Raw genomic sequence first — 14,035 nt, forward strand, 5'->3', positions numbered from 1 at the left:
GCCAAGACAATCTTGATGAAGACCAGAGTTGAAGGATTAACACTACCACATACTAAGATTTAATATAAAGGTACAATAATTAAGAAGTAGAGCACAAATATAACAGTGGAACTGAATGCCGAGTCTATAAATAGATCCCACATATATACTTAAACTTCACTTATGATGAATTTGACAACATAGTATAGTGGAAAAATAATGACCTCTTCAATAAATGGTGCTGAGTCAATTGGAAAGTCATATGCAAATAAATAAATAAATAAATAAATAAATAAATAAATAAATAAATCTTGAATGCCTATGTCTCATTATACACAGAAATTATATCCAGATGGATCATCAACCCAAGGTACAAAGTAAACCAATAAAGCTTTAAAGAACTAAACATAAGAGAGTATTTTCATGAAATTGAAGCAAAGTTTTTCCAGGCAGGATGCTAACACAAAATTAGCCATAAAGATAAGATTAATAGATAGTACTAGATTAAAGTTAAGAATTTCAGTTTATTAAGTAGTACTATTAAGAAAATGAAAAGGTGAGCCTATAAATGTGAAAAGATATTTATGCAATTTATATCCAATAAAAGACCCATAATCAGAGTTCCTAAAGAAATCCTACAAATCAGTATGAAAAAATAAAATCATAGTATACAAGAGAAAAGTAGGCAAATGACTTGAAGCGGACATCATCAAAGTGAATAATAGACAGTAAAACCACTATGTGATTCCACTACACATATACACTCAAATTGCTAAAATAAAAACTACAGACAGTATAAAATTTTGGTGGGGATATGTAATAAAAGGAACACCCGTATACATCTGGTAAGAGCACAAATATGATCAACTGTATTAGAAAACCGTTTGATACCATCTATAAAGTTGACCTCTGCTTACCCTATGATCCAGCAATTCCACTCATGTTGGCTGAGACACATACAAGAATGTGCTGCATTAACCACTGAAAGAAAACAACTCAAATATCTATTAATAGAGTTGCACATTCATACAATGGAATATTATACCTCAATAAGAACGAACTATATATGCTACATGCAGCCACATGGATGAATCACACAAAAATAATGTTGAATGAAGCAGACACAAAGAAATACATATCATGAAATTACATTTTTAAGAGTTCAACAACATGTAAAAGTAACATATTGGTTAGATGTTAAATTTGTGGCTACATTTTAGGGAGTATACGCTTGGTAGGGAGGTGGAGACACTCTTGTGATGCCACTAATATTCTACTTTTTGACCTTGTTGGCTATTAATGAATGTCTTCTTTGTGAATATTCATGAATGTGTCACTTAAAATTTGTGCATTGTTCTGCCTGTAAGCTACACTTCAAAAAAATTTTTAGCCAATGTATTCAAAGGAATTAATTGAATATTAGGCAAGGTGGAAATTCTTGCTAGTATTTGGCCCCAGTCTATTAAATGTATCCTTATTTATATGTTTGTAAGCTGTCCCCTAAACACATACCTTGTAATTGTTGTTTTGGTTTCATCACTGTTATTCATTTTGAATTTTCTACCCTTTACCAAAATACTTTTAGCTCTTTGACACCTGACTCAAATCTACAAAATTAATTGTTCTTGTTTTAATTCTCAAGTCTATCATCGTTATTCAGGTCCTTATTTCTCCAAAACTAAATAAGCTTTTATGATCTCCCTCTTTTTCAATCTATTCTAATTGGACATAGGATACAGATAGATTTTCCTGAATTACTCTCATGATTTCCTAATAATCTCCCCCAAAGAAAAAATTGTATTTTTCAATTGCACTCTGATTTAAGTTCAAACTTTTTAGTCTTGTATTCAAGGCTTTTTGTGATACCACAGCATCATATCTTTCCAGTTTTTAAGTGAACACACAATGCAAGTATTCTAGATTACTGTCTGTTTTCTTAGAATAAATTGTGCCTTCTTTCTGTGGCATTACAAATATCATTCCCCCCTCTGCATGAGATGTTCTGAACTTCCAACTTCATTGGTGACTAAAGGTCATTACATAAATATTTTGAGAACCTACTATGTTTGGACAAAACAAAAAGATGAAGAAAATTAAAAATGTTCCTTAAAGGGACGCCTGGGTGACTCAGTGGTTGAGCATCTGTCTTTGGCTCAGAGGGTGATCTTGGAGTCCTGGGATCAAGTCCTACATTGGGCCTCTTGCATGGAGCCTGCTTCTCCCTCTGCCAATGTCTCTGTCTCTCTCTCTCTGTGTCTCTCATGAATACATAAATAAAATCTTTTTAAAAAATGTCCCTTCAAGAAGCTAACATTTGATATGGGAAGCCCAGAGATAAATGTGAATTTGGCAAATCCTTAGTTTTTGAAGCTCTACACAAACCAAATTGTATTCTTCAGTGTCACTGGTTGTGAGCTTTTGCTGTGTGCTCCTGTCTTATAGGCTCCTCTTCATAGATATTCTTTACCAAACCCTAATATAATTTTATTTTAGTAACTTTAGTAATTAATAGTTTTTGAATAGGAGAAATATTACAAGGGTTTTACAATTTATATGTTGTTTTCTTTCAATTCAAATAGAGGACAACATGAGTTTAGAATTGTCACACAGTATCTCTCTAAATTATGGCTGAAAAATATGTGCTTATTTATTTTTCATTTTGAGGGCTACAGTATACTTTATTGATGATATACGATAAGGTAGAGGCTACCCATTCTCCTCCTCTTCTTTAGGGGGTGTGGGATAGAAACTGTGTAGAGGTTGAGAGATTCTCAGTGTTTGGGGGGATGAGTTGGGGCAAAGACTCCTCAGCAGTTGAAGGCTGCTCTCTTCTTCATGTTCTCTCTGGGGGTTCATGGTCCAAGAGGCCATCTGGACCTCCAAAGTCCACCGCTCAGTTGATGTAGTCAAATTCATTGTCATACCAGGAAACGAGCTTGACAAAGTGGTCATTGAGAGCAATGCAAGCCCCAGCATCAAAGGTGGAAGCATGGGCATTACTGTTAAAGTTGTAGGAGACAATCTGATCCTCAGTGTAGCCCAGAAAGCCCTTGAGGGAGACTTTTGATGCCCGCTTCACCACCTTCTTGTCATCCTTAGTTTTTGAAGTTCTACATGAGGCAAGTTGTATTTGACAGCTTTCTCCAGGTGGCAGTTTAGGTACACAACTGACACTTTGGATGTGGGGACATAGAAGGCCATGCCAGTGATCTTCTTTCACATTCAGCTCAGGGAGGACCTTAGCAGGGCCAGAAGAAGCAGGGATGATGTTCTGGGCAGCCCCTTGGCCATCACACCACAGCTTCCCAAAGGGGCCATCCACAGTCTTTTGGGTGGTAGTGATGGCATAGGCTGTGATCCTGAGTCCCTTGAGGATTCAAAGCTGTCATGGATGACCTTGGCCAGAGGAGCCAAGCAGTTGGTGGTGCAGGAGGTATTGTTGATAATCTTCAGGTAGTTGTCATACTTCTCATGGCTCATGCCTGATACAAACATGGGGGCATTAGCAGAAGGCAGAGATGATGACCCTCTTAGCCTCACCCTTCAAATTAATCCGAACCTTCTTCATAGTGGTGAAGATCTCAGTAGACTCCATAACATACTCAGCACCAGCATCACCCCATCTGATGTTGTCAGGATCTTACTCTTGGAGTATAAAGATGGGCTTTCCACTGATGACAAGTTTCCTATTCTCAACCTTGACTGTGCTGTTGAAATTGCCATGGGTGGAATCATACTAGAACATGTAGATCATGTAGTTAAGATCAATGAAAGGGTCATTGATGGTGACAATACCCACTTTTCCAAAGTTAAAAGCAGCCCTGGCATCCAGGAGCCCAATACAGCCAAATCCATTTATTCTGACCTTCACATCATGTCTTGTGATGCAGCTGGAATTGCTGCATCCCAACAGATGTGGCTGTCTGTCAAACAGAAAGGAGCAGGGAGCCAATATATGCTTTTTAAAATCTATGGAAACCACTTGCGGCAAAGACGGGCAGTCAAATTACCATACAAAGCTCAGTGTCTCCTGTGTTCCTGTTAGGCTTAGGAATGTTTATCTCATTTGAGAATGTGGTTAGAATTAAGCATAATGAATGCATATTTTACATACAATGTCAAAATCCCTTAAAAATATCCTAGGCTTTGACAGTATGCAATTTATTTTATGTAAGAGCTATTTTTAGTGAGACAGTCATTATCCCTAATCTGGAAGAATGGTGCTATAGAAGAAAGCACAAATGAATTTGTAAGGAAATGCAGAGATAAAAACAATTATGACTAGAAGAAACAGACTCAACTTCATAGAGAAGATAGCATTCAATTTGAGCCTTCAAACATGAACAGAATTCAAGGGGGAAGAAGAGAAGCAACAATTATAAGCTGAGGGGACTCCATCAGAAGAAACAAAGAGGTCTGAAAGTAATGGAGATAAGAAACAGGACCTGAGAGTGTTGAGTCCAGCTGATGATTCAACAACAGCGGTGGAAGAGGTTATGAGCATGAGCTCCCTGAAAATTTTTACGTTTAAGAGTAAGCAGAGGAAGACAAGGCAGGAAAGGGAACAAAGAAAGACTATTATCAGAGAAGGTGGAGCAAACTAAGTTATTTGTTATCATCTACATTGAAAGAAGGAAGCCAGTGAGGAGGGGCTAGTCAATAGATTCAAATGCTATGGAATGCAATTGCAGACTGAACAAAGAATTATCAGTTTGATTTGGCAGTCAGTATGGTTATGAGATGTTTGCCGGAATGTTAGTTTGATGGAGGCATGGGCCAGAATGAAGCAGAATGGGAACCAAATGGGAGAATGCATGGAAGTAAAGATCTAGCTCAAAAATTTTTGTTTGTATTCTATCATAAACTTAGAATGATTATTCTCTCTCACTGGACTCCCTTAATCCTTAGTTTGTATCATTTATTGATACTTTTAATGATATCATATGGCTTGTGGATATTTGTTGACACATTTTATCTCCTTATAGTGGTTGCTACCTATTTTTATATACTTCATAACATAAAAAAAGTACTTATATAATATGCTCAATGATTAACTTTTAGATAGTGTATCATTCTGTAAGATTCCAACCATGTCATAGTTATGTAAGATATTTACACTGACCACGCTAATCTTTTCTTGCTCTACTGAACTACAGTATTGATTATCTACAGGCACTCCTCAGAGATGTTTACACTATACTGTAGTTTATTAAGTGTGCAATAGTGTTACATCTGAAAAAACAATGCACATCCCTTAATTAAAATACTTTATTGATAAAAAGTGCTAACTATCATCTGAGTTTTCAGTGAATTCTAATCTTCTTCTGGTGGAAGTTCTTGCTTAGATGTTGAAGGCTCCTGACTGATTAGGGTGGTGCTTGCTGAAGGTTAGTGTGGCTGTGGCCATTTCATAAAATAAGCTGACAATGAAGTTTGCCACATTGATGGACTCTTCTTGTGTGATTTCTCTATAGCATGTGAAGCTATTTGATAGCATTTTACCCACAATAGAACTTTTTTCATAATTGGAGTCAGTCCTCTCAAACCCTGCCACTGCTTTATCAACTAGGTTTATATAATATTCTAAGTCCTTTGTTGTCATTTCAACAATTTTCACAGCATTTCCACCAGGGGTAGTTTCCATCTCAAGAAACCACTTTCCTTGTTCGTCCATAAGAATCAAGTCCTCATCCATTGAGGTTTGAACCTGAGATTGCATCAATTTGGTCACATCTTTAGCTTCACATTTAATTCTAGTTCTTTTGCTATTTCCACTACGTGTGCAGTTACTGCCTCCACTGGTCTTAAGCCCCTCACAGTCATTCATGAGGGTTGGAATTGACTTCTTCCAAACTCCTATTTATGTTGATATTTTCATCTTTTTCCCTGAATCACAAATGTTCTTATTGGCTTCTAGAATAGTGAATTCTTTCCAGACAGTTTTAAATTTATTTGCCCAGATCCATCAGAAGAATCACTCTCTATGAAGCTATAGCCTTACAAAATGTATTTCTCTGGGAAACGAACTAGGGGTGGTAGAAGGGGAGGAGGGCGGGGGGTGGGAGTGATTGGGTGATGGGCACTGGGGGTTATTCTGTATGTTGGTAAATTGAACACCAATAAAAAATAAATTAAAAAAATGTATTTCTTAAATCATAAGACTTGAATCCATGGTTGTGGAATAGATGTTGTGTTAACAGGCATGAATACAACATTAATCTCATTGTCCATCTACATCACAACCCTAGGGTGACCAGGAGTATCCTCGAGCAGTAATATTTTGAAAGGAATATTTCTTTCTGAGCAGTGGTTTACAAGAGTGAGCTGAAAACATTCAGAAAACCATGTTGTAAACAGATGTGCTGTCATTGAAGCTTCTTTTTTCCATTTATAGTGCACAGGCAGAGTAGATTTAACATAATTCTTAAGGTCTTATGATTTTCAGAATTGTAAATGAGCAATGGCTTCAACTAAAAGTCACTCAGATGCATCAGCCCCTAATAAGTGTCAGCCTGTCCTATGTAGCTTTGGAAGCCAAGCATTGACTTCTCCTCTGTAGCTATGAAAGTCCTAGATGGCATATTTTTCCAAAAAGAAAGATGGCTGTTTCAACTCTATTGAAAATCTGTTGTTCAGTGTAACCAATTTCATTAATGATCTTAGTCAAATCTTCTGGATAATTTGTAGTAGCTTCTATATCAGCATTTGCTGATATTTGATATTTGCTTCTATATCAGAAAATGCATGTTGTGGAGATGACTTCTTGTCTTCAAATTCATGAGCCAACCTCTATGAGCTTCAAACTTTTCATCTGTAGCTTTCTCACCTCTCTCAGACTTCATAGAATTGAAGAGAGCAAGGACCTTGCTCTGGCTTAGGCTTTGGTTTAAGAGAATGTTGTAGCTGGTATGATCTTCTATTCAGACCACTGTCATTATCAGCAATAAGGTTGTCTTGCTCTCATCACACATTTGTGTGTTTCCTGGAGAAGCACTTTTAATTTCCTTCAAGAACTTTTCCTTTGCATTCACATCTTGGCTAAACATTTGGTGCAAAAGACTTAACTTTCTGCCTAGCTCAGCTTTTGACATGCCTTCCTCACTAAACTTAATCATTTCTAGCTTTTGATTTAAAGTGGGAGGTGGGGATGCCTGGGTGGCTCAGCAGTTGCATGATCCTAGAGACCTGGGAGCAAGTCCCACATCGGGCTCCCTGCATGAAGCCTGCTTCTCCCTCTGCCTGAGTTTCTGCCTCTCTCTGTGTGTGTGTGTGTGTGTGTGTCTCATGAATAAATAAGTAAAATATTAAAAAAATAAAGAAAAATGGTGCCAATAGACTTGAATAAATAAATAAAATCTTAAAAAAAATAAAGTGAGAGGTGTGTGACTTTTCCTATCACTTGAACACTTAGAGGTGACTGCAGGGTTAATAGTTGGTCTAATTTCAATATTGTTGTGTCTCAGGGAACAGAGAAGCTTGAGGAGAGGGAGAGAGTTAGGGGGACAGTAGGTTGGTGGAGCAGTCACAACACATATCACACTGATCAGTTAAGTTTCCCATATTATATGGATGTGGTTTGTAGTCCTCCAAAACAATCACAATAGTAATATTAAAGATTACTGATCACAGATCACCATAACAAATATAATAATGATGAAAAAGTTTGAAATATTACAGGAATTATCAAAATGTGACACCAAGACATGAAGTGAAAAAGTGCTGTTAGAAAAATGGTGCCAGGACAGCCCAGGTGGCTCAGCGGTTTAGCTCTGCCTTCAGCCCAGGGCCTGATCCTGGAGACCCGGGATTGAGTCCCACGTTGGGCTCCCTGCATGGAGCCTGCTTCTCCCTCTGCCTGTGTCTCTGCCTCTCTCTCTCTCTCTCTGCGTCTCTCATGAATAAATAAGTAAAATATTAAAAAAAAGAAATAAAAATGGTGCCAATAGAGATTTGCTCAACACAGGGTCACCCAAGCCCTTGGTTTGTAAAAAAAAAAAAAAAAAAATCAATATCTGTAACATACAATAAAGCAAAGTACAATAAAACAAAAAGTGTCTATATATCTATATATCAGATATATAGAAGTGTGTGACTATTACATTTATTTTATTATTTTTTAAATATTTTATATATTTATTCATGAGAGATACAGAGAGAGAGGCAAAGACATAGGCAGAGGGAGAAGCAGGCTCCCTCTGGGGAACCCAGTGTAGGACTCGATCCCAGGACTCCGGAATCACACGCTGAGTGGAAGGCAGATGCTCAACCACTGAGCTACCCAAGCGTCCCCACATTTTTTTTTATTACCCATTGAGTCTGGCAGATCCTCAAGATATTGACTGTTCTATTCAGTTTAAGGCCCCCTTCCTAGCACCATTAGCTTGCTTCTCCAAAACCAATGATACCAAAAAAACCAAACCAAGCTAGGCCAAATCCAACCAAATCAAGTCATATTAAATGCAAATGAAATTGAACTACACTCAAACATAACAAGCCGGATAGTCCTGAATTCCTCTGCTTATATTTGTGAACTGTTTATAGATATTATTCCTATTCCCATATCTCTGAATGAGCTTTTGAATATCAATTTGAAAATTTTCTTTGGGAATGGTTTTCTGTATTTCTAGAAACAACCCTGGGTGTTTACCCAGAGCAACTAAATGGAGGCTACTCAAGGTTGTTACCTAGGAACCTGGTGAATATATCAGTCGAGATTACTAGAGACTAAGTTTCTATGTTAAACAGTCTTAAAAATTTAATGATAGAGAAAATTCTGAACTAGTTATTTCCTTAAAAAAGTCTTCTAAGACATTTTTAGAATACTAGACAAATACCCTCAGTCCCTGGTGGTTTTTTTTTTTTTTAATTTTTAAAAAGAGAAATAAAAAAGGTGGAATGGATGGATTAGGTAAAAGTTGAAACTGAACATTTAGGGCATCTCAGCTAGCACCAAATCAATTATATCACTTTTTTTTTATCCTTCACCTAAAAACCATCTGGGGCTGTCATATAGACTCAGCCTCTAAGCACTGTCAAGCAGGAATTGTCCAGATTGTCAAAAACACATGCCTTATACCACTTATACAACACTTGTATAAAGAAGGCAACTTATACAACAATGGGTAAAATTATATAGTGTTCAGGAAGTCCGTAAGTATGAATAGCTCTAGGATAATGTAAATGTTTATAAAGCACAGTCAGCAGTTAGAGATTTCACACCTTCTTCCACCAAACACCTAATTTATTTTTTTTCTTAAAATTTTTTTATATTATATTTTCAATGTCAGAACATTTTTAGGGACTAAACTAAATACATTTTGCTCTTTTTTTCAGATTTCAACAGTCTTACCTATGTTTTTGGTTGCCTCTCTTTCACCCATCACAGATTTTTAGAAGTGCAAAATCATTAGAGATCTTTTTTTTTTATTATGTAAGGGAGATGGAGGGGCATGGAGGGAATCCACAAAGATTTTAGATTACAGAAATTGTATTTTGGTTATTAGTAATTAGAGTCTTGTTGCTCAATTTAATTCATGTATTTTGAGTGCTCTTAGAGTTTCATTCATTTGACTAATCACTATAAATGGGCTAACTAAGCATGAAGAATATAGTTTCAGGCTTCATAGAATTTACCAGCTAATCTGATTTTGATAGATGAATAAGCATCTATGAATCCTAATTTTAAGGATAGTTCTCAAAAATGGAAATGATTTTAGGAGAAAAATAGGACTGGGGATTTTTTTTCTATGATTCAAATATGGACTCAAATGTTTGAACTCATTCATAAGATCTATACTCATCTAAGGATGTTCATTAATCTTTATGATGTTAATTCTATATCATCTTTGGTCTCTAGCATATTGTACCTCTATTCACATATTTTTCAAAATTCTCAATCTCTCTTGCCAACACTGCATTTTGAGGCCTAATTATTTTCTTGACTCATTCTAGATCCTTTGAGGCAATGAGCAGAGGGATATCCTATGTGTTAAGGCAATATCTTTAAGGAATTAATTATTAAATGGCTTGTTCTGAAGATGCCCTGAGTTACATGTTAGGACAATTTTATTTTATTTTATTCTCATCTTAATGCAACCTTACAAAACCAAATTACTTCATTTGAGAGGAAGACAATTGCAAAGGTAAATCTTTGACTTAGTTACTTAATACACATTCTTGGTATTATTCCTTGGGATAGTATAGACGATCATTTAATGTGCATTTACCAATCATCAACACACTTTGCAGAGGATAAGGCTTGGGAAGTTAAGAGCAGATGACTTCCAAATGCCATTGCAGTTCTTCTATGTGATGACATATGATTGGTATTACGTAGGTGAGCAAGCTTATAGGCACAAGAATAGATAACTAAAGCCATCACAAGCCCACATTTGAAAAGGAGCCAACAATAACTTTGAGTTCCTTCACATTTAGAATTAGATGATTTATTCACCTCTCTTTATATATTATTTTAAATGTTATTTATTCACTCATAGAAAAATGCCATGAACAGCTGGTTCATATTTTCCTTTTGGGTAATTTCCTTCAGTAACTGTGGAAAAGAATTGGTATGAAATTAAAATCCTTCTTTGTTCTCTAGAAAATCATGTACTCGATGATTATGATGCTTCAAACTTGGATCCACAAACATGTAATCGTGGACTTTGGAGAGATACTGCTGTAAAAGTCAGCTTACCTCTTTTCTTCTCACTGCAAAAGCTTGTTTGGAATTTGTTTGTTTGGAACCTCTTACCTCTTTTTGTTTTTCTGTAGTGCTTTTTCAGTTCCATTAAAATAGTGACTCTCTTTCTTCTTTCTTTCTTCTTTCTTTCTTTCTTTCTTTTTTTCTTTCTTTCTTTCTTTCTTTCTTCTTTCTTCTCTTCTTTTTATTTCTTCTTTTTTTTTCTGAAGCTAATTAATGTTGTTATCATTAAACCCTTAAAATGAAGGCAAGTATACTTAAGTTTCTCCATTTACAATGTTTGGTTATAGGGGCACCTGGGTGACTCAGTCGGTTAAGTGCCTGCCTTCAGCTCAGGTCATGATCCCGAGGTCCTGGATAGAGAAGAGTAGTCTTCCGGCTCCCAGCTTTCCCTCTGCCCCTCACCCTCCTCATGTTCTCTTTCTCTCTCTTGCAAAAATAAATCAACCAACCCCAAAAGCAAAAAACAAAAAAAGGGAAAATGTTTGGTTATAAGTAAGTGACAGAACAGTATATAACATATATTAAAGAGCAAGGATAAAATATTTATCAATATTACCTTTTATCTTAAACCTCTGATATATGGAACACTTGGCACCCTTCAGAAGTCCTGTAGGTCTTTTTGACCACGGGGAGTTTGGGCTTCTCAGACTGGCTAAGAAACACAGAGCGAGGCTGCTGAAGATTGGAAAAAGAGCTTGAGGTCAGAGGTCGACACAGTGAGGGAGTTTGCTCTTTAAGAGGTTATCTGTGGATCTGCAAAGCCAAAGTATAATTGGGTTTTGTGATGTGATTTTAGTGTGTAATTGTATATGATCTTAGATAGTTTCAAAGACAAGCTTGGAAGATTTTTCTAACCTGTTCGTGATAGCAATTTTAGGGATTGTGTGCAATCTTGGATGGACAATTCAGAATGATCAAAAAGAGCCATCAGAAGTGATACAGCAAGTACTTGATTCATTTTAATGATGATTGGCACATTGATTTTAATGTAATGTTCTCTTTCTTTTTAGGACATTGCACTGACTGTGAAAATAAAGATATTTAGTTTGTATGATGGGTAGCAGTATAGCTAATTTTATATCATCATCATAGTTCTGTGTTCCAGAGTCTGAACTTTACCGAGGATTACTGAATCACTACAAGGAAAGAAAAAAGTTAGAGTATTGCAATTGAATATCTGGGATTTTTTTTTTTTTGCCACTAAATTTGTCAAGTTTCTGATTCCTGAATATTCTAAACATGGGAAATAAACATTTCCTTATTGTTTTAGTTGTTTAGGGCTGCCTTGATTAAGCTGTCACTGCTGTCAGTTATGTTCTTATAAGCCTGGTTGGATCTATTTCATGTTAGGAAAAAGCTCAGATAAATCCAGGAAAGCTTAATGTTTATCCAATGTGAAAATAATTACTCAAAAGTGTTATTCTTAATCCAGATAATTAGAGTGAGGAAGGCAAGATCAGTGTCATTGTGAATTATGCCCTGGCAATTGACTCTTGGTCCTTGTAAGTTTCAGGTGAAGATGTGAATGGATAAAGGTTAGATTAAACATAATCCAAAGTAGCTGCAACCTTAATCTGTTATGATACAAGGATGATCACTTAAAAAGAGCTGGATTGTGGGATTGTTTCTGGTTGGATAAGATGCCGCTCAACTGGGACTAGTCTTAAAACATGCTTAGCACCATGTCACTGCAGCTGTAAGCACTTGTGCACGACTACAGACTGCCACAACTAACAGGCGCTCCTGGGCTCAAGCTGCATGTTGGCGCATCATACTTTCACAATAGCTGGGCTTCACATTAACGTGCCTTCCAATGGTCTGCATGGAGAAAATATTTCCTGTGACCTTTGCGGCATCTCTTCTTGGTTGTAATAAGCATGGATTTGAGATCTGCTAAAACTGCAGCCATTTGTTAACTTACACAATTAGAGGGCATATTTGTAACTGACCTTATTTTTGCTGTTTCAACACAAAAACTCTATTGTAAGTATGATTCTTTTAAGGTATTTCACCCTGTTTGTAGAACTAGTTATCTATTAAGTATTTCGAAAATAAAGTTAGGCTTTTCTAAATAATTCTGTGGAGTTCATTTTTTGTTGTTGTTGTTGAAGTACTGGCAATGAGATCCATAAGCCTTTAAAAGGCATGATGAAAAATCCACCCATTTTTTAATTGAAAGGAAAAAAAATATTTGGAGTTTCATCTATTTTTCTCAATAAATCTCAGAAATTTAATAAAATTTCTGAGTGGCTAAGTTGGTTTGCTTTCATTACAGAAAACGGAATAAAAATATTGTTATGTGAAATCTTATTGTCTAAACTGAAATGCATTCTATTTTATGACAAATGAATTTTAAATCATGCTTGAATATTTAATTATTTGTAATAGTTTATTCCTGTCCTCAGTAAAATTGTGTTGTGTCACATTTATTGTTGCTAAATAGTCAAGAAAATAACTAATGAAATGTAAAAGATAATAATGTGAATTTTGGGGGGTGCCTAGGTGGCTTAGTCAGTTAAACATCTGCCTTTGGCTCAGGTCATGATCTCAGGGTCTTGGGATCGAATACTACGTTGGGCTCCCTGCTCAGCAGGGAACCTTCTTCTCTCTCTGACTCTCTCCCCCTACTCCCTAATTGTGCTTTCTGCTCTTTCTCGAATAGATAAATAAAATCTTTTTAAAAATATGGATTTTTAAAGTACATTTAGCTTGACTTGGAAGAGTTTTAAATGATTAGTTTGAATATTTTAATAAATATCACTGTGACATATCAACGTATTTTAACCTTCAAAAATCCAAATTTTCTTCATCCAATACATGTTGTCCTTTGATAAGTATATAACATAATGTGCTATAAATGTACCAGAATGTTTTCTAATTATATTAATGGCTTTCATGCATATTTGTGCAAAGTTTGTTTTTCAAAGACCATAAATATTTGTTGGGCATTTACCACCCACATTAAGGCACTTCTTCCATATTTAAAAAAATTATTTAATAATTTCTGAAATTATTTCACAAATTATTAAATTTATGCAACTGATATTTTACTAAGGGTCTCTTATGTGCCAAACAGTGGTCAGGGACTGTGACTGTAGCCTTGATCAAAACAAAGCCTCTGCCCCTCATGAGGCTCACAGCCTTGTGAGCAAAGAGAGAAAACAAGATAAAAAGTAAATACATAATATGGAAAAGAGTAGTAAATACAATGAAGAGAAAAATGGATGCTTAGGGGTTTGAGAATGGGACACAGTAGATCACTATTTAGATGGAAATGTTGGGGATGGCAAAAAGGTCTGGAAAGTATGAGAAACTAAGTCATGTAATACTTACTCTTCACTAAGAGTGCAT

At 35.9% G+C, this 14,035-nt stretch overlaps 1 pseudogene; it reads right to left on the reverse strand.

The window, feature by feature from the left end:
* Nucleotides 1-2,872: 2,872 nt before the first annotated feature.
* LOC140623578 (glyceraldehyde-3-phosphate dehydrogenase-like) lies at nucleotides 2,873-5,806 on the reverse strand (annotated as a pseudogene).
* Between the last annotated feature and the right edge of the window lie 8,229 nt (nucleotides 5,807-14,035).

The sequence above is a fragment of the Canis lupus genome, chromosome 33 (assembly GCF_048164855.1).
Source record: "Canis lupus baileyi chromosome 33, mCanLup2.hap1, whole genome shotgun sequence".
Lineage (NCBI taxonomy): Eukaryota > Metazoa > Chordata > Mammalia > Carnivora > Canidae > Canis > Canis lupus.